This window comes from Bacillus rossius, chromosome 3 (assembly GCF_032445375.1).
Source record: "Bacillus rossius redtenbacheri isolate Brsri chromosome 3, Brsri_v3, whole genome shotgun sequence".
NCBI lineage: Eukaryota > Metazoa > Arthropoda > Insecta > Phasmatodea > Bacillidae > Bacillus > Bacillus rossius.
Genome location: NC_086332.1, coordinates 29,359,425 through 29,380,807, shown reverse-complemented (window position 1 = coordinate 29,380,807; position 21,383 = coordinate 29,359,425). Strand labels below are relative to the sequence as shown.

General features: G+C 36.3%; 1 protein-coding gene and 1 long non-coding RNA gene across 2 annotated transcripts in view; one reads left to right on the top strand and one right to left on the bottom strand.

Annotated features, from left to right (window-relative positions):
• Positions 1 to 21,383, top strand: part of LOC134530446 (cell adhesion molecule Dscam2) — a 469,894-nt gene that overhangs the window by 215,194 nt on the left and 233,317 nt on the right. The window lies entirely within an intron of this gene.
• LOC134530440 (uncharacterized) lies at positions 4,709 to 8,900 on the bottom strand. Its single transcript, XR_010074816.1, has 3 exons — positions 8,679 to 8,900; positions 5,873 to 6,029; positions 4,709 to 4,734 (listed from the first exon to the last, which is right to left on the bottom strand). It is a non-coding gene; the product is annotated as an uncharacterized LOC134530440 (long non-coding RNA).

The window sequence follows — 21,383 nt, the reverse complement described above, 5'->3', positions numbered from 1 at the left end:
AGACAAATGAGTGAAGACTGGTTGGAAAAATATAAAGATAAATAAAGAGAACGAGGTCAGATGAATTAATTAAATATGAGAGAGGGCATTATAAAGGGAGATAGAGATAGGAAAACGAGAGACGAGGATTCAAAGGAAATAGAGGGATGGGGAGGGAGAGAACGACGAGAGAAGCGAGAGAGAGAGATAGAGAGAGAGAGAGAGATAGAGAGAGAGAGAGAGAGAGAGACTGCAGATGACAGAAAGGCGCGTTCAGTTCGTGTCCAATGCCATCAGCGGAGATGTTGATCAGCCGCTGTGCGAATGGCCCTGTGCCCTGTCCGCAGCGCCACAATGGAGCGCCCGCCGATCTAATCACGCGATGGGAGGACACACTTCCATTAGGCCCGTTCAGCTGGCAACACTGCCCCGCTGTGATCGTTAATAACACCTGTCGCTGTCGACCGCCGCGCCGGCGGGAGCCTACATGTCGGGCCCGTGTTCGCGCGCCGTTTTACTTTCCCCGACGAACATGTTGGCTGCACTGCGCTTTCATTTACACTTCTGCGTGTTTATTATGGATTGCACAGGGAGTTTTACTAATTGAACTTGGTGATGTGTCCCGAATTTCGCAAATGTTATACATGCATTTTTAAACGTGATTCTGTACAGGATTTTTTGAAGTGAAAACTTCTATAGGAAGGTTTGGATAGGGAGTAAATTCATGTAAGTCGTCATCGACATGGTCACACAACGTGTTAATAGTTTTATATTTCAAGGATTAACTTAATTTATTCTATTTTTAAAGATACAAGTTTTTGAAGTGTTAATTTTATCTTTATTTTTCAAGGAAATTTTAACGTTATTGTTATTGTGTGGTACATATTGCGAGTATTGGATATTGTTAGTAGGTAGTTAAGTTAAGGTTATGTTATTTATTTTGTTTATTTATTTACGATGTGAATTTCTTCAAATGTCAGGCTATTGATTTATTAGAGATAATGTTGATTATTTGCAGATTCAAGTTAATTTTTTATTCTTTCAATGAAAAAACTTCATTTCTTCTAGTTTTAACCCTAGTAGCACAAACAGTTGGGCCAATGTTGGCATATTGAAAAAGTCCACCGTTGGGCAACGGTATAATTGGCACACTTGCCTACTGTTGTCCAACTGGCTCATCCCCAAAGAAGGGCCAACGGTTTTATAGTGAGCAGGAACACCACCTAGCCAGCAATTTTTTTCTGATGGCCCTACCAAATATATTTGCAATGCCAACAATTTTATGCATTTGGCCCAACCAAATGTATCTGCAATGCATACAATTTACAAATGTCTTCTTGTAAATGACCCATTCAAATATTCCCGCACTCCTAACTACAGGGTAAACGTGTCACATTGTATTCCCCTTTAAATTGAAGTTCTAATAGGAAGCAATTCAAGTTATATGACAAGGTGTACAGCAGAGTATATGTGAATGGCAAAAACATTTTTTTCTTTTGCATAATGAATTACTTTAAGCAACACACACTTCTTTAAAAACAAATAAAGGCTTCAGAGATAAAAGCATCACTAGATACTTGAAGTGCTGTAATAAAATTGCACTCAAGTGTTAGAACTGCATATTGTATGCTCATGCAATATATTCTAGAAAAATAATAGGGGAAGAAAACAGGAATAATGCTGGTAGTTCAGCTCTTAACCAGAATAGAGAGATAAAGACTGAATGTTCTGAGCCAATATAATTCTTGTGCCTTGTTATTCTATCACAGAGTCAACTATTTCAGAGATAACCCCTATTGAAATGACTTTAACTGTCCCAGCACCCAAATATTGTTAAATGAAGTAAAATTCAATAGATAATACTTGTTAAAATACTGTACTGCCTAGTAAATTAAAAGAGCATATAATATTATATTCACAATTTCAAAATGTTAAGAAAACTCTCTCTGTCAATAAAGTGAAATAATCCTGTCGTTTCAAAAACTTAAGGCAGTCTCAATATATACACAACCTAAAAAATAGCAGTCTTATCCTATTACCAAATGATTCATATGATCAATTTGGAACAATTAAATTTCTTCTATATGTCAGTTACTTTGATTTACATTTTTTAACCAAAGCAACACAAGAATATTTTATAATAAATTTTGTTAAACAAGGAGTTGATGTGTATGCAAATAATGACAAACAGTTTTGAAAAAAAAATACTTTATTACAATACATACAAACTATCAAAAAAGATTCATGGTAAACTTACCTCTGCATAAGATGCAGCTGTGATAGTGTAAAGAACATTATTATTACCTACTATCCTGCATAGGTATTAAAAAATTAAATAATAATTGTAATCAGAGAGTAATTTTGACCCTGTAACTGCAATAAAGAACTTTTTAAAAACTGGAGCTGAAGTAATAAAAACTGACACAAAACATCAAGTAAGAAAACACAAGACCATACATTTATTTTAACTTCCAAGCCAGTAAATAACACATGATTGAACTGTAGGGTTTGTGATCAAACAAATGCTTCCAGGATGTCAATAAAGTACATTTATATTTGCTTACAGGACAACTTCAATAAAATACATCCATGTTACAATATGGTATACACAAAAAACACGCACTATCATTGAAATCCGGTAAAAGAACACACTTACGATATAACTGTGTAGTGTATAACTTACTGTATTTTACAAGAGTATCCACTAAGTAAATTTTTAAAGTACCTACTGTTTTTTAAAGGATACCTATTATTATCAGTTTTACTCTCAAAGTGACTACATTCAAGACTGTAAATTCCTGGAGAGTGTGCCTTTTTAATTCCATTTACAACAATTACTTCACCATTCACAGTCATGAAACAACCATCTGAATAATTTGTGCCTATTACATGTTTATTACTATCTCCAAACACAACATACCTTATTGAACCATCAACATTTTTGACAACAGATGACTGTTTTGATGATTTTATACAACAGGACATATCTTCACCTAATCGCTCCACTACTTGTTGCAATGGATTGTTTGGTGCACGAACCATGTTTTTAATTTCTTTCATGAAGTTTTCAAAGGGGAAAGCAGAGAAGTGATCAAGTTTACTAAAATTGGCTGCATCATCTGCTAGGTGTAACAAATTATGAAATTATGAAAACAAGTACTTCCTTTCCATACAATGCAGGTATTTCTTTGACAAAAACATGCATCAAATCATTTGCATACTTTCTTCATGAGTTTTGTTCACCGATGTCACTTGCCAAAACATAAACAGCAGTATGAAGTAACATGAAATGTTCAAATAAACTTCTGGGCAAAACTTTAACTAAAACAACTGGTCTAAAATACAATTAAAAAAAAAATTCAGTAACTTTCCAAAATTTTAAAAATTTAATGGATCTCGGCTTGCGAGAAAATTCTTTAGGAGTATGCTTTCTCAATATGTGCATTCTTTTAGAAAGAGTATCAATGCTTTTTGAACTTAACTTCCCTTTCCTAAGGCCAGTATCACACCATATGCGTATCAATCGTTTCATTAACCCTAAGCAAATTAAATGTAAATAGTCCAATGGAACCTGAGACACAAGTCCTAATCGCAAACTAGATAACACTGATGTTGATTGCTGATGGTCTGGGTATTCCATGTTTTTAAATGACTCATGAGACCTCAGTGAATAATCAATTTTCTACGGCCATGTTGTTCTACAATAGTATTTCCCTTTTTGAACACACTTCTCACAGCCATTTAGTGAATTATGGCCATCTACAGATTTTACAAATGACCTTGCTGGTGCATCAGCAATTACACAACTGACACAAAACTTATAGTGCTTGTTCATTATATTTATTCCATTTCCTTCAAGGAACACACATTCATTTACAAATGGCTGAAGAAATTCTGTAGCATCTGAAGGCTTTGATGTACCATAATATACTGCAACTACAAAAGGACACCTGTCAACAGCCTGGTCATGTATACCCAACAAAACCCAGAATTATTTATTTGAACTGGAAAATAATGGTAGTCCATCACCATTAACAGAAATTGTCACCATATTTTCTGAACTATAGTCCCTGTAAATGTTTCTTAGCAATGGGTAGTGACATGGTTTTAATCCAGTTAGGGCTCTTTTCACTAAATTTTTTTCTACACCAAAGTATTTGAAAAGGCCTGATGTATGTGTGTCCACTACTGAGCACCTTGGAGTGTGAAGCAAAGAGCGTGAATCAAAAGGCAGACCTGACATGTGTGGTTTCAAAATGTGCTACAAAGCTGTTGCTGCATTATGTGGTATGTTATAACTATGCATCCAGTCAACTAATTTTTGTTCAACAGGAACAATGTTAGCACTACGTTCAGAATTTTCAATTTCTTCAACTGAAGAATCATTACCAGTACTACTTATACTATTAAAACTGCTGCACATGTAATCATTATTATTTGTAGAAATATCTGCATTGTTTGAATCAGCACCATGATTGTTAGTGTGTTTGTTTACAGTAACATTTATATAATTGTGCTGGAATTCATTACATAATTCTTGACAAATTTCTTTTGAACGAACTACCACTTTTCGCAAATTAGTTCTCTTTGAACTTCCACTGTAGAAACTTTTCTGATGTCTTTTTCTATTTAGCTGACTGTCTTCTGCTGTCTCGACCTCCATCCTGTCCTTTGCGAAACGGAACCAGTTCCGTAAAATGTTATTCACATCATCATCACAGATGTTGTTAGTGTATTTATTTCTTCTAACAGCAGCTAAAATGAAAATAAATATTAAGAATTTAACTAACTTTTTTATTCTAACATTACAGATACAATTCTGCACTATGGTATGTTTAATGCTCAATCAGTACATGTAAAGAAATGAAACTAACAATTAATTTTATTGTCAAAAACTACTGAAATTCGAATAATTTTATTCACAAATAATGCTCATAATTTTGTAATAAGTTAGCCTATAATATAAATGTTAAAAAATATTTACTGGAAACACGGAACATGCATTATATATATGTTATAGTACAGTATCAAAAGCACCCACCATATTGAATTGTAACAGGGGCCACAATTGGTGTATCAACAAGAATACGAGCCTCCCACCAAAACAATCCGGGTACAATTGCTGGCAGGGTTAACCATAACTTTTGCATTGTGGGAATAATGCTGGATAATGCAGCCGTTGGCATGTGGGTTTACTCTGGATTTACCCATTTCCCTCACCCTTACATTCTGGTGCTGCTCCACTCACCTTGTTCGCCTTCATCGGCTTTGAAAACTTACATGATAAAATCAATGCTAATACTCTCATTCACATGTTAAAAATCCCAATTTCTGAATTAAAATATTTTCCTATTAAATTTCATACAATAGAAAAATTAATAAATAAATTTTTAGTCATAATATACAACTCTACATTACTAACTTTTTGTAGTTCATCTGCTATACTTTGTCTCGATTTTCTGTTTTGGTAATTAAAAGTTAGAATATGTAGTGAATTTCTGTTCTATACTTATAATGTACACACACACACATATATGTGTGTGTTTTTTTTTTGTTTTATCACTCTTACTCATACTTGTTTTCACCAAAAATGAATGTTACAAAAATAATTCATTATATAACATTTCATGATAATAGTCTGTTACATCTGTTAATTTGTTCGTTATTTTGTATTAAAACTTTGAAGCAATACTAGCAGAAGCACACAGTTGAATTTGGATGTATGTAATGGTAATACAATTTTTTTTTAACAATCAAAATGTAACCACTCTAAGACAGTTCTATAGTAAAATCATTACTTAAAATGCCAAACATACCTAAGTTACTGTATAAACTAACAATTCTGTAGGACTAAACATAGTAAAATAAAATAGTATTCTATGTTTTGACTCACCAGGTATAATCTTCATGAGCTGCAGATTTTTTAATGCTATCTTCTGGTTTTTTCCTGTCCAATTGTATTTCAATGCCAATCTATTTGTGAATAGTCTCTCTAGTATATGGCGCACATGATCAGCTTTTCTCCCTCCAACGGTAGCAAGTGTGGTTTCCTATGTATGGAAAACAGTAAAATATGTTTTAGATGCCACTCTAAACTCAATATGAAAAAGCACACTGACAAATGCTACCACAATAAATTTTATTTGCAGTAGGTATACTGAAAGCTGAAGTCTTACTCTCAATTAATTTGTGTATCCTTGTGAACTTTGTGCCAGAAAGTTACAGCGAAAGGTACAGCAATACAAGGTAAAATCAGTGCAAAGCAACAGCAATAGTTATTTTAGAATGAACATAGATTATTTAACTTATATACTGTTCACAAGAATTAATTTTATGACTACAGGAAGATTCAGATATTAATTTTTGTTTTAAGCTTCATAAAACTATTCATCACAAACAAATAAAATCCAATCAGAAAATGCTGTGACTCAACCCTTTCAGCTCAAGTGGTCAAATTATTTTTCAATTGCTGGGTACTAATCAGCAACGCTCAACTTTATTGTACTGTTGAGAATGTTTAAAAGGTGGCCAATAACACTCTTTCTTTCTTGGTGTTAGCCAGTTAGAGTGGATAGTTCCAACCCCTCCTCCACTAGCAGCATTGAACTCCACTACTTGATACATGAAGGATAAATAAAACTGCCTGATTTCACCAAGACAATTTAGCCTGCATGAAAACAACAAACTGTACATGAAATCAATTTTCCACTAACATTAACATACTTAATACAATGTTGCTATTGCACATTTTCTGATAAAAGTTTTTGTTAGGATACGCTATGTATGTTTCAAAAAAAAAAAAAGAAGATTTTGATTTCCATGTAATGTAGTCCATCGCAAATAATTTGCTAAAAAAACATTTACTGGTGGGTCAAATACTATATAAGCTTAGCAACTTCTGTGAAGTAGCAAACAAACAAAGTATTTAATGATGAGTGCTAATATTTCAGCATTTTTTAATGACTTGGCATACATTCCTAACAAATGCGTAGTGGTGTGGGTCACAAACCAGAAATTGCAACGTTAACGTAAGGCCGGAATGACGATGATTTCACGTTTACGTTTCAAGTTAATAAGTTTTGTTAGCAACCTACACACTCATTTATTGTAGTTCAATATTTTATTTATTTATTTTTATTTATTCAATTTTTGTTCTGTAGATCCCATATGGAGGTAAGGACTCCGGGATATAGAACAAGTCAATTAATACAAATATATACATATATACAAACAAACTGTACAACCACAAAAATTAGATATTACACAGTACTTTTACATTTCAAAAGTAATAAAAACAAAACATGGGTACATAAAAAAAAAAACATGGGTACACAAGATATTGTATAAACTTAAGTCTAAACCTCAGAGTGTAGAGTTAGTTTACAAAACTCAATATTTGTCTCATTTTGTGCTGTATTTAAATAAGATTTACCAGAGTTTAGTTTTCTTATCTGTTATTAGGTCAAAGAATTCTATCAGAGAGTAGGAAGGATGTTCTAACAGAACTTTTTTGATTGTTCTTTTGAATATAGGTAAATTGGTTATATTTATGACATTTTGTGGCAATAAGTTGTAAATTTTTATGCCTATGTAATTTGTGCCCTTTTCATACTGACTGGTATTATGACATTTTATCCTCAATTTATTGGAGTTTCTTGTGTTGTATAAATGAATATCTAAATTTTTTTGTAAATAGCGTTTCTCCTTATGTATGAATAATAGTATTCTTAGTATATACTCGTTTATGACTGTTAAGATTTTAAGTTTTCTGAATTTTTGTTTACAGTGAGCTGACATTTTGTCATGTGTCATTATACGAATAGCTCTTTTTTGTATTGATACATAATTACGACGGTTTCACATACGTTAAATGCACATTCACATAGGCTAGGTAACGAAAACACCCGTTCATGTAACATGTTAAGAAAACATTATCAAACCCAATAGCTTTTGCATGATACGTTATACACGACTCTGTAACACGTGACTGAGTACTCATCAGAATAGACAAAGTAACATATTTGCTATGTGCATACATTTGCATAACATCTTTGTTGTATTATATTTGGTTCTTGTGGTTTATTTTTTCTACCAGTTTAACCTACAAACACGTTGTTCTTGTTTAAAAAATCACTAACATAAAATATAAATTAAAAAGTTTTTTTGTTGCAAGAAAAATAAACCCACTGCACATGCATCCTAATACGATAGTTTATCTAATTGTACAGTGGAGCACATTGTTCAACAACGAATCTCTTTTTTGAAATGAATAAAGGCATGCTGAGTGTTTTCATGTAACCATCAGCAAAAAAAAAAAAATGTGTCTGAGACACTAGGTTAGCATTTTCAAGCAGAATGATTTAAATTCCCGGTATTTAATCGCACATACCCTGCGATATGCATGCAAAATGTATCGGTATGTATAGGATAGATTTTGTTCAACTTCAGCCACATTTTCAGGTTATGGTAGGCTAACTAGCAAAACCCCCCCTGGTTCAATAAAATTTAATTAAACGCGAAACTAAACCGTACCAAACATTATTCTATATATTATATAGACATATTATGTCAAATCAGTAATACAATTGCACAATGATACCATTGATTTTAGAAGTTTTAAAATGAAAAGCTACGAACGTTTAACGAAATCAGGTTTATGTGATGTAGCCCATTAAAAAAATTTTATAATTAAATCTTACCTTACAAAGTATAATGGCAACAGAAATTATATACGTTTATCCATCTTATATCCTGATAGAAAAATATCTAAATATTCCACATTTCAAAACATTACAATCGGAAACAACCATGACCAACATGACTAAAATAATCATGTACCGGTAATCATTGATGTAATTCATGCTGTTCAGTTGCGCAACTAAAATAGCAATAAAAGAGATAAATACAAATACAATACACTGAAAACCGTTATGAGTTAAGTTGTCATTTAACAGTTATAATGAAATTTATAAAGAAATTTTTTTCTTTATTTCTATTTTAATAAAATTTATAAAATATTTGTTTATTTTTATTTTTTATGAACGCAAAATTAATAAAATCATAATCTGCATGAATAAACCAAAGAATAAACACGCGGTAATAAATTATGTCACGGTAGGTGCTATTAAAAACATTACTGTCGGGCCAGCGATGCACAACATAGTAGGGCCAACTGTACTAATTCACTGCTGGGCCAATAGCAAAACTTCAATGGAAAATAACAATCAGTGACCCAACCGATAGCATTGTAGGGCCAACAGCTAAATTTAACTATAAAATAACCATCGTAAACCCAACAATAGAAAGGTAGGGCCAACAGAAAATTGTGGTTGGCTATCCAACAAACCACGCAGCCAACTGTTTGCCAACAGTGCCAACCATATCCCAACATTGGCCCAACAAAGTGTGCTACTAGGGAAAGTTATTATTGCCAGGGGCATAACTTATGGGTTCGCAACACCGACATGCTAGTGATATAATACCAAAATCATTTTCTTGCGTACATTTGACGTACAAATGATTTCATATTACACATTTAAAAACACAATTTTAAGTTTTCATTTCTGTCGACAGTCCCCATGACTGACTTTTAGTTGTTTTATTTTTAATTCCTCGTCTTGGTATAAAACTGAAATACTGCAATTTACTAGCCCGATTTAGTAGTATGTAAGTACAGTCCTGCATAATACACTAAATAATTTATGAAAATGTAAAAAAAAATCAATTAAACGTATTTTTTTGGTCACAGTTATTCATTTGACTATGCGGTTTAAGAGTAAAGCACAAAACATTTGGCCAAGCATTATCATTGTTTTATTGTACCTTTGTTGTCTTTCATTAGACTTTCTGATTTAAGGTTATAAAAGAAGTAGGTGTGTCTTTCCGTATGTAAGATCTTATCGACACGACGTTAAGTCTATAAATTAATTTAGGTGTGTTTCTTGTCGTTGGCATACTGGTGAAATTACTTTTACACTCTGTAGTCATCCCGTATATTTATAATTGACAATGTCGTTTCCTATGTCATATATTTAATTATATTATTTAATCATTTGACGTTTGCCGTGAAAAAAATGACGACTCAGAATTACAGTCTTCCCCCCACTTCCTTTTTCGCGTTATTGAAATGTTCGTAAAACTCAACATAGTGCTCGGCCGGTGTGGGCAAGGACGAAAGCGCGCACGTCGATGGGAAGGCGGTTTGTGGGCGAGGAGAGGGAAGGAGGGCCGCTATCAGCTGGGTTCGGGCCGCGGGTCATCTGCGCGCTCACCCGTCTACAAGACCGCGCCTCGGGAGGGCAAGTCTCACAGCGACACAGCGCCGCCAACATCTGCTCCCGAAACTATCGCTTTAACTTCACCGAAAATACTGCTTCACAAATGTTCTAAACCACGAAGGAAAATGTTTCCAGATTCAGGAAACTCAGGGAAGAGTCAGGGTAGTTGGAGTTGGTCAGGGAAATCATTTGAAATCCTGAAAAGTCAAGCAGATTACACGTGAAAATAGTTTGAATGGCAATAGGTCAAAAGTGGTGTTATTGTGTATAGTCATGCACACTATACGAGGAGGAGGGGACCAAAAAAAAAAAAACGCATTTTTGTCATAACATTTTTTTATTACTTTTTTTTTACATAATTTATTCAGCCAAGTACTCTCCATTAGATGCGATGCTCTTGCCAAGTCTTTTTTTTTTTTTCCCCCATTGTTTGAAGCACCTTTTGAACTCTTCAACTTTGATATCCTCCAGTGCCCTTTGCGAAGCTGCTTTTACCGCCTCCATATCAAAAAACGCTTCTCTTCTAGATTGTCCTTCATTCTCGGAAACAGGAAAAAGTCGCACGGTGCTAGGACTAGCGAATACGGAGGCAGGAGAACGACAGACCACCCCTGAGAGGCCAAATAGTGGTTCACTCGAAAGGCCGCGTGTGCGGGGGCGTTGTCGTGATGAAGGAACCAGCCACCTGATCGACAAAGTTCCGGGCGTTTCCTCCGTACATCCTCTTGCAAACGTCTTAAAACTTTCAAATAAAAGTATTGCTTAACAGTCTGGCCAGGGGGAACAAATTTCCCGTTGCACAATTCCACGAACATCAAAAAAGACAATTATCAACGTCTTAAAATTTGACCTCACTTTTTTTTTGTCTGGGGGAGTTGGGAATCTTCCACTGGCTTCACGCTTGCTTGGTTTCTGGGTCATAGACGTAACACCAACTCTCATCACCTTTAATGACTTTGGTCAAATAGTTAAATCACTTTCAATCTCTTTTTTTCCAAGTCCTGACTCAAATTCAATCGATTTTTTAAAATTCTGTTTGGGCAGACGAGGAACAATTTTAGCGGCAACACGCCTCGTGTGCCAATCCGCAGTCAGAATCCGCTGGCTGCTCCAACTCACTCCTGTATCTTCTGAAATTTCGTCGATCGTGAAATGACGATCCTCGTTGATTTTTGGATGATTTTTTTTAACGTTTTCATCGTTTCGTGATGTTGAAGGGCGCCCAGAACGAGCCTGGTCTTCAACACTCATTTCACCACGTTTAAAGCGCCCAGACTACTCGAAAACTTGTGTGTGTCTCATAGCATCCTCCTTGAAAGCCTGTTGAAGCATTTGGTAAGCTTCTGTTGCTGATTTTTTTCAAGCAGGAAACAAAATTTCAGACACACTCTTTGTTCTTTTAAATCTCCCATAACGACTCCGCAGATAACTTAATTTGAAGATATACTCACAAGACTCACCCTGTGTAAAAAAAAAAAAACTTTAAAAACTAGTTAAGTCCCCAGAAAAATCACTCTTGTTCCTTCCGCTTGCAAGGCCACCTTATTTACAACGGAACACCCAACTGAGAGTCGGAATACGTCGTAGTTTCTACGAAGCTACAATTTTCTGTAATTACTAAGAGTTCTTCGTTTATTGCTGGTGCATTATTCGTTGAAAAGTCCGGAATTTTTACATACATTTTCGCCAGCGAACGCTTCCGTTTTCCGCGGTTAGCGCATTTTGCGTTAGATAAGCAAAGAGTGGGTAAAAATAATCTTCCTTGTTTTCTAGAAACTAGAAAAGCGGGTTCTGAAACCATTCTCTTTTGACAGTTAATAACCAAATACCCTACATATATATTATGGATTTGCTGTTCGTGATTGCTGACGTTATAAACAGTTTAATAAATGAGCGTAGAAGTTGGATATTTGTGTGACTGATTTTTGAGGATGATTCCGAATAGCCATCTTTTTTGCGAACGTGTGATAAACGTTCCGATTAGCAATAAAATGTTATGGATATGAAGGTTATAGGTTTATTTACTTAGTTCGCCTCACTAGATGAAACAAAACTTTTAACTCACAGAGGGTAAAAGTCGAAGTAAGGACACACGATTTGGCTGAAAACAAGTATGCCATTACTTAAAAAAAGCTCAAGGGATAAATGGTCGCAAGAACAGGAACAAAAAGTTTCTTAATTTAAAAACGGTATAATTGTGTTACTTGAAAAAGTAACACTGCTTACAACAAAGTTTATTTGTAACAAAAGTAAAAATTAGGTAGTCTTTGTTAAAGTTTTCTTATTCTGTGAACTTTCATGCTGCATACCTTCCTACCATTATCTGGCCTTTTGCAAATGAAGGACTGTTCCGTCACTCAGATCAGCATTTAAAAAACAAACATTTCATTTCAAATATAAAATTATCGATGCCTTATATTTGCAGGGATCTGAGCGTGGATGAACTTATCGCTTTTAAACATTTCGTTTCGCACTGTATTATGCAATACTATTGCAGTACCCTTGACTTCGTAAGACTACATTTATCCTGAATTCACTATTTAAACATTATTAGAATTTCAAGGCAATAGCATCAGCAGTTTTTGAGTTAGGCAATTCGTACCGACAGACATAAATTTGTGTAATTTTAGATTTGGTACAGGTATCTAATTTTACAAGGAAAAAAAAAATATATATTTCATGCGCAATAAATCGAAAATCACAGACTTAGATTTTATTTATTTTTGTTAATCCATGAAGTGATTGGTTGCCGTGGGAGATGTAATTAAAGTCTAGTGTTATGTAGTGGAAAGAATATCTTCGGGACTACGTCGTGCTCCAAAACGGACGGTAGGGGCCTTCGTTGTAGTGACTTACTCTGTTACATTTGCTTACGTCTTTGGCGGACGAAAACATTTTAGCAGTTTTTACTCGTTTATTTCACGTTGTTCACAGGCTTGTCCAAACAAACTTCAGTGGAGATCAAAGAAGCGCGTAACAGGTGTCACTTTTCAGCGAGGAGAACCGGCGCGAAAGAAAATAGCTGAGAGTCGCTTTACCGGAGAATCCAAGTGCCAGGTGTCTCTTTCCGTCATGTGACAGCGCGGCTGTCATTCGGTGGGCGTTTGCGATGTTTCCGGGCGCTGACATCACAACCATTCGAGGCGCGCGCGCATGCGTGCAACATTGCGCAGTTGGGTTGGGGGGGGGGGGGGGGGGCTGAATTGTATCCCCTTGGAAAGGGTACCTTTCAGACTTATGGTGGCGGTAGTGTAGCTGGGTAGGAACTGGAAAGGTACCCTTTCCGATTTCTTAAATGTTTCGGTTTGAATGCAAATATGCCTGGAAAGGTATCCCCTCGGAAAGGGTATCTTTCAGGATTTTCTGTACAATGACACAGAAGAAAATAAACTGGAAAGGTACCCTTTCCGATTTCTTAAAATGCATATTCTTTTCTGCTTTAAAATCCTGAAAGTTATCCCCTTGGAAGCGTAACCTTTCCAGTTTGCGACATGTTTGTGCTCGGAATGGTTAGGTTAGGTTAGTTTAGTTTAGGTTAGTTTAGGTTAGTTTAGGTTAAGTAAGGTTAGGTTCGAGTGGATAACTCACGATTTTAAAGCAGAAAATAATATGCATTTTAAGAAATCGGAAAGGGTACCTTTCCAGTTTATTTTCTGCTGTGTCATTGTACAGAAAATCCTGAAAGATACCCTTTCCGAGGGGATACCTTTCCATTACATATTTGCATTAAAACTAAAACATTTAAAGAATTCGGTAAGGGTACCTTTCCAGTTTCTACCGAGCTACACTACAGCCACCATAAGTCTGGAAGGTACCCTTTTCAAGGGGATACAATTCTGTCGTCCCGCGCAGTTTGGGATGCGCAATTCACGACATATTTACCTTATTCTGCACCACATACTGACATTGACTTTGTACATACATGCAGTGTGATACAGCCTATAGGAGGATCATATATATACTATATATAGTATATATATACACATACATATATGTAAATATATATACATATTAAAATAAGTCAGTAATAATTTTTTTTATGTGTAACATCTTTGGTCTAGGTATACGGCATTTGGTAGAATAATTTAGTGAATGGAACATAAATGTGTAACCGCGGTGTTGCAATCTGTGGTGGATGGCGATAACCAAAGTTCACAAAACCAAAGGAAAACTTTATAGTAGTAACTGTTTAATACGTTTTAACAATATGGGCAGTATTTTAATAAAATTTCTTGTTAAAAATTAGGTTCAAATCCGGGGGTTTAGTATTTTTTCAAGTCTTTCGCTTTTATAGGAACCGTTTTACTGTATAGTGAAAATATTCTGTCTGTAGTTGAAAAAACAAATTGCGTATATATTTATCACTCTCAGCATTATTTTAAAGATTTCTACGTTTAATGTCGTGTCCGAGTTTCGAATTATGTGTATCTGCAATGTGATAACACACGAATTTTGCTCGTTACCATGGTTAGATATTACCTACACATCTCTAGCGAGTACTGAAAGTATTTTTGCCTATAAATATTTACTTGTATATCGTCGTGTTAGAACACACAAACGTGTTGTAGGGCAGATGAACCAAATTATTTGTATTTTTACGAGTATAATGTGGGAAAACTGGGTTCGTAAGGGATAGTCCAAATGAGTTTTATTACAGTTCTATTAATTACTAATAATTACATTACTAATACATCATTTTACTTTAAAATGTCTGATCACTAATCACTTGCACTTAAAATGTTTATTCGCAAGTCACTCAGTGTCAATTTACGCAGTTCACACTCCGCACTGGAGCTAGGCTCGACAGTGGCTCGCCCCTTACCTCGCGCCTGTCCACACACAGTCTCGCGCCACTCGATCGCACTCGCACGGTCCCGTCGCTCCTCGTCGCGCCGCTCTCGAGGCGGTCTCTTTTCGCCGACATCGCACTTCCCTTCACTCGCGGAACACTCCGAACTCTTGGAACTCCCGTGGAGGCCGGCGTCGTCACTCATATCCCCATGGCGTCCTTCTTGAAGGGACGAGAGCGGCTGTGATGTGTCGCGTCAACCCGGGCCAGACGCCCGAAGAGTCCAGAAAGGCGGGGTTTATACGCGTCACTACGCGCGGTGTTCTCGGTAAACCCGCAAAATTCCCAGGCTGCTAAAAGCGTCAGTGAAAATAGTGGTAGCAATATAAGGTGCTGTCAGAAAAGGTTTAGGATTGGTTGGTTTGAAAAATTAAAGGGAAGGAGGCGCCAAGAAGAGTTCTTGCCCCGGGTGGAAACTGGTCTAGTTACGTCACTGTCGCGTGCAGGAGATACCGGCGGAGTAATACAGTCACAGCCGCTTGGCGAAGGAATTGGCGACGAGAAGCAAACCCGGCTTTTCAGGGAGAGAATTATCCCTACCATTGTCCCTTCATCCGGACTGCGTGTTTGAGTTCCGCCCAGATTTCTACAGTGGCAGGCGGGAACCTTCCCCGGGCCTCGCAGACAATGCGGGATAATGCCAGCCGTGGAACACGGGCTGCCAGTTCCAAGCCGAGCTAGTTCCATCCGCGTCTGCTGAATCATCATCGTCTTTGTGATCGCCTGGAGAGTGGTGGGGAGTTTCAGAAACACCGCGTCAATGTTGTCGCTGAAAGCCACGGCTGAGTGAATCACTGGTTAACAATTGAAGAAGTGTAAGTTACATCCACCTCTGAGAAAAAAATGCACGGTTGTAAGAAGAACGCTGTTAACATAAGGACAGTTATCTGATAGGTTAACGGTTCTCACAACACATGTAACTGTTTTTAAACAATTGTTTAGAATGTTATGTTTACGTATCATCCGGTTTGCTAGTACGTAATTAACTTTGGTTTCTGTTTCCTTGTAAACATAACTGTTTGCTGTCCTCTGATTATTTTTCTCACTGTCGGTAAAAATTAATTACTCCATAACGTACTTAATTAATGGAAATGGTTACCTTTGTGCATTTACTCGTCGCGTTACCCTTTTATGTGCTTTTTTTTTGAAGGCAAACTTAAGAGGCAACAATTATTTTGCACTAAATAAATAAGTTTTAACCCCCCCCCCCCCCTTACACCCCCCTCCCCTTCTAAACCAGTAAAATAACACGTGAAACAGAGGAAACATGCAAGAAGTTTGGGATAAAACCTCTAGGGAGCGAGGAAAGAGATTTCCGGTATTCAGAAAAAAAATCTTCGAAATCTAAAGCATTATTTTTAAACGCACAGTCTGTACTTAGAGAAAATTGTATATACTTCTTGAAAGAGAAAAAAAAGTTATACATTTATTATCACAATGCGAATAAAATTTATATGGTTACAGATCTCATAAAACAATTCTTTTACTTAAAACTGTAGAAAATTACACTTACATAAAGAAATTTGCTTCACAAATGCATAACAAACTTGTTATTATAATAATATTCCCTTTATGTTACGAATCATAAGCTTGAATATAGATGTCTTAACTAGCTGTTCTCTTCGTATATGATTTTCTGCGTGTGTAAAGCCCCTATCTCACGATTAGTATAGTATATGGAAATTTTCCTGAAAGGTCTTCCGTGGCAGCACATATGGATGGTTTTGTGGAAGAATTACCAGAGCACTGGCCGTTTTCATGGAAGTTTTTGAAATCGGCCGTGTTCGAATTTCTGCGGAAGGTTTCGTAGAAGGTGGACATTTTATCCAGTCAGAATGAAGTGATAGAGTTTCCCTAGCGTTAAAAACGGTAATTTATTTTGGAGGGATTGAAGTTTTCTTGATTATTGATTTGAAATGCTGTAAACATGTGGTCTGTTTAAGCAGTTACAGCAATATGCGACAGTTGTGAGAAACATCCATGTGTATACAATACAAGAAGTATTAACTAAAATAACAAAACTTTTCGCACAAGTTAGGCCTACAGAAGTCACAATTCTGTGTGTGATAGTTTCTTCTTTGGGGGGCTTGGCTAGAAGTTTTGCTGGAAGCTTCTAGCGGAGCCTGTATGAAACCTTTCATTGTGTGATATAGGTTTAAGGCCCGTTATACCGGAGACACGGATAACGTAAACGGAGACGAATTTTTCGGAATATCACACTATCGCGTCTGCTGCTTCCACAATGCATAACAAATGGCAACCAATGAGATTGCATTTCAAGGTTACGAAATATTAATTCAAAAAAAAAATTGATTGTCTGTAAAGTCGGTTTACGGACGATAGTTTAACGTGACAACGTCATAACAAAACATTGATGAAATGATTGATCCAGAAGAAAAGGAAATATCATATACGGCCTGAGACTGAGCCGTAATAGGTTTTTGCAACCAAACCATTTAGGCATTAAAAATATTATATTCTTTGAGGAAGAAATTTTTTTTAAATTTTTTTATCTTTTGTATGATAAAATCTACCTCTGCATACTTTTATGAATAAAATTGAATCATTTTTATTGAATTATCACTATTTTGTATGGATACAAAGGAGTGAAATGAAATGTGCAATTTTATTAATAAATTTAATTTTATTTGCATTCATTAATTCAAATATATTTATTACTTTTAAAATATTGCGTGCGCAGTTTTTATTTTTAAAAATACAAAAAAAAAAAAAACTTCGAGCTGCCGGGATTCGAACCGACAACTTTTGATTTAAGAGTTAGCTACGCTATCCGCAAGCCCACGAGGCCATATTTAGAGAAATGTAGTTTTAGATGTTCACGATAGGTGAATAATATAATTTAGTTTTTATAACACGATTTGATAACAAATACGCATCCCAAATACACCAAACTTATTTATAATGTTTTGCAATATTTTTTAAAACGTTGTGCTTAAGATCCTGGGTGTAATTTGAATTATTATGTATAACTGTAAAACACCATTGTTGGTTCAAAACGTATTTGAATTTTCAACATTACTTTTAAATAACCCTACCGATTGTGCTGAAAATCGGTGGAAGATCGTTAAATTACATAATATTAATAATTCAAACGACAAAAATATGATTGAAAAGTCAAATCGATGGTTATTCCAATCGAGTGGAAGAGAGATGCCACGCATGCGTACAATGAGCATGAAGAGAGATGCCACGCATGCGTACAATTAGCAAACAGTATCTACACATCCGTAGTGGGACATCCGTAGTGGGACACTTTTTCGTGCGTGCAGCCGGCGTTCATCGATTTATTAGACGTTGTCACGTCAAAAAAATTGGTTGTCTGTAAAGTCGGTTTACGGAATTATCACTATTTTGTATGGATACAAAGAAGGAGTGAAATGAAATCTACAATTTAATTGATAAATTTACGTTTATTTGCACTCATTAATTCAAATATGTTTATTACTTTATCGAAGAGATTATTTTAACTATAACTTTTATACATATTTGCTATTTAACTTCTTCCAATCTGTGTTATTCTGTTAAGGATAGGACGATGATAGGAAAAGTAGGAAACGAATGGGAGTGTTTCAAGGATGATGTGAAGGAAAATGGCTTACCCAACACCAAGATGCAGTCAAAAATAATATATTTGCGCCACAGACTCTGCAGCAATGCTATAAGGAACGGGTTAGCAAAGAGCAATGAAAATGTTACATTGAAATGCATGAAAAAAGAACTACGCTACGGACTCGGTCGCAATGCTAGGAGGTTCAGGTTAGCAAAGAGCAATATAACATGAGCGTAACGGGACATAGCGAAACGGGACAATGTGCGTAACGGGACACTTTTTCGTGCGTGCAGCCGACGTTCATCGATTTATTAGACGTCACGTCAAAAATACATATTATGCTTTGAAATCATAGCTCGGGTAAAATTTACACAAATTATAAAAATAAATGACAAAGTTATAATATAACACAAGATATTCTTGTTCTTGAACATATTTTTTAAACGTATTGAGAACATAAACAAACATGGCTACCACCGCAGCCTAGTACTTGGCTTCCATTGGTCGCACGGAGCAACGTAAACGGAAGAGCTCAGCATTGCCGAGCTAATCCGCACGGGTCCGTCTCCGTGCTATCGTTGAAACTTTGTTCAGTGAGATCGTCTTTGTTTACGTTTCATTGTAGAACAGAAAACTGAGCGAGTCGGACGGACTCGGTAGTCCGCACGATGCACAGTAGGAGAAAAGCCCAAAAACCTGGCCAAAACCTCAAATGACCTTTGACGGGAATGAAAATTGGCTTACAGGGGTTTTCAAGGTCGCTGATTACGAATCTGAAAGCCAAATTATCGTAAACAAAATGGCCGATCCAATATGGCTGACATGAATGTTAAAAAGTTGCCAGATGTCGACAAAAATTGGTATTTACGGATTTTCAAGGTCGCTGATTACGAATCCGCAAGCCAAATTATCGTAAAAAAAATGGCCGATCCAATATGGCCGACATGAACGTTAAAAAGTTACCAGATGTTGACAAAAATTGGTATATACGGGTTTTCAAGGTCGCTGATTACCAATCCGATATCTATTGTTTATAACTTGCAACAAAGAGCTTACAGCAAATTGTTATAAACAAAATGGCCGAGTATCCTGCTAAATAGATACATTAATATATTGAAAAAAATCATCATAATAAAATAAACGTGAACAGTGTATTCTACGCAATTATTATTTTTATTTCCAAAATACATACGGAACGTTTCAAAAATAGAATATTTTATTCTTAATCAAAATCGTAATCGGAGTCGGAGTCGGAGTCAGAATCATTATCCGAGTTTGTATCTATTACAACTCCCGGCACGGCTTCAATCTCTGCGCAAAATGCGTCTGCTGCAGCAGTCACTTTAGGAGCGATCAACATCGCTACAGCTTCCGGCGACAAACTCTTCAGCTTCTTCTGTGGTAGTCTTCTGACACTTGAAATGTACGGATCAGAAGTAACTAAGAGCCGATGAAAAACATCTTCCATAGTTTTAACCCTGGAACTTTTTCGCGCAAAATCTTCTCGATATCGTTTGATGTCTTTGTTTCGAGCTTCCTGAGCATCTTCGGATAATTGGCCGATTGGTAATAGAGCATGAGTTATTATCACTGGACCATGAATTAATAGTTTGTGCACCGAAGTAGGCATGGAGTACCAAGGGTATAATGCAACGGTCTTTCTTGCCGTTTCAATAGCATACTGTTCAAATCTTTCACAGTTTATCTCGTGGCCACACGATATAACTTGTAGGATTACGTACAAGCGTTTAATAACTTCTTCGTTGACCCCCGTTATCGCAGCGGAAACCGTCGAATTTTCAAAGAATCGCCGAGCTGTGTTGCCATCATTGCTGCTGCCGTATCCAGGCTTTGGGCGATCGATATTTAGACCCAATTGCTTCTTGAATCCTTCTTGAATGGCCCTCTTGCGTTCCAGGGTAATTTTATTTTCTTCGGCACTTCGAGCTTGCCATTTTTTAATGCCGAGTTTGTAAGACACGTGTAAGCAATACTCGAAGCACCGTATCCACGCGTGCAGCGTCGACAATCCGAACTTCAAATTTGTTTCATTGATTTCCCTTTGCAATACAGTGTCGATGGCATTAAAATCTTTGCTGGTTGCTCCACACAAATAGCACCGTTGAGCAGATTTCGTCAATGATACAGCGTTGCAAACTTTACCATCTATCATGGTGAACAACAACTTGTACATTACGGAGATTTCTTTTCCATCTATTACACTTTCGAATGGACGAAGTGACTGTATTTGTTCTTCAACAATTTGGACTTCATTAAGTGTTGACTCTGTGTCTTCGCGTAGAAACAGTAGTCTAAGCGGTCTACAAAATCGTGGAGACGAGGGTCTGGGGTTCTTCCAAACAACTATTTCTTCCTTCGATTGTTGATCATAACACACGAGTTGTAATGGCACGACTGAAGTAAAGAATACATGCGCATCAGATTTGCTGTCATCACTGAACGTCTGCTTATATTCACTTTGCCCAGAACTTCCATCGCAACCCCACTTGCAAATCAAGTCCATTTTACGAACATTATCTGGAGTCAATCTTTGAATGAGTACATTTTGGACGAGTAAAATACGTTCAACTGTATGATCTAATAGTGCCTGTAGTTGGACTTCTGCACTACTCTCTGTAATCCTGATTGCATCACGTGGTGGATAACAACGCTTTTTTGCTTTCATCACTTTTTCGTAAGACGGATA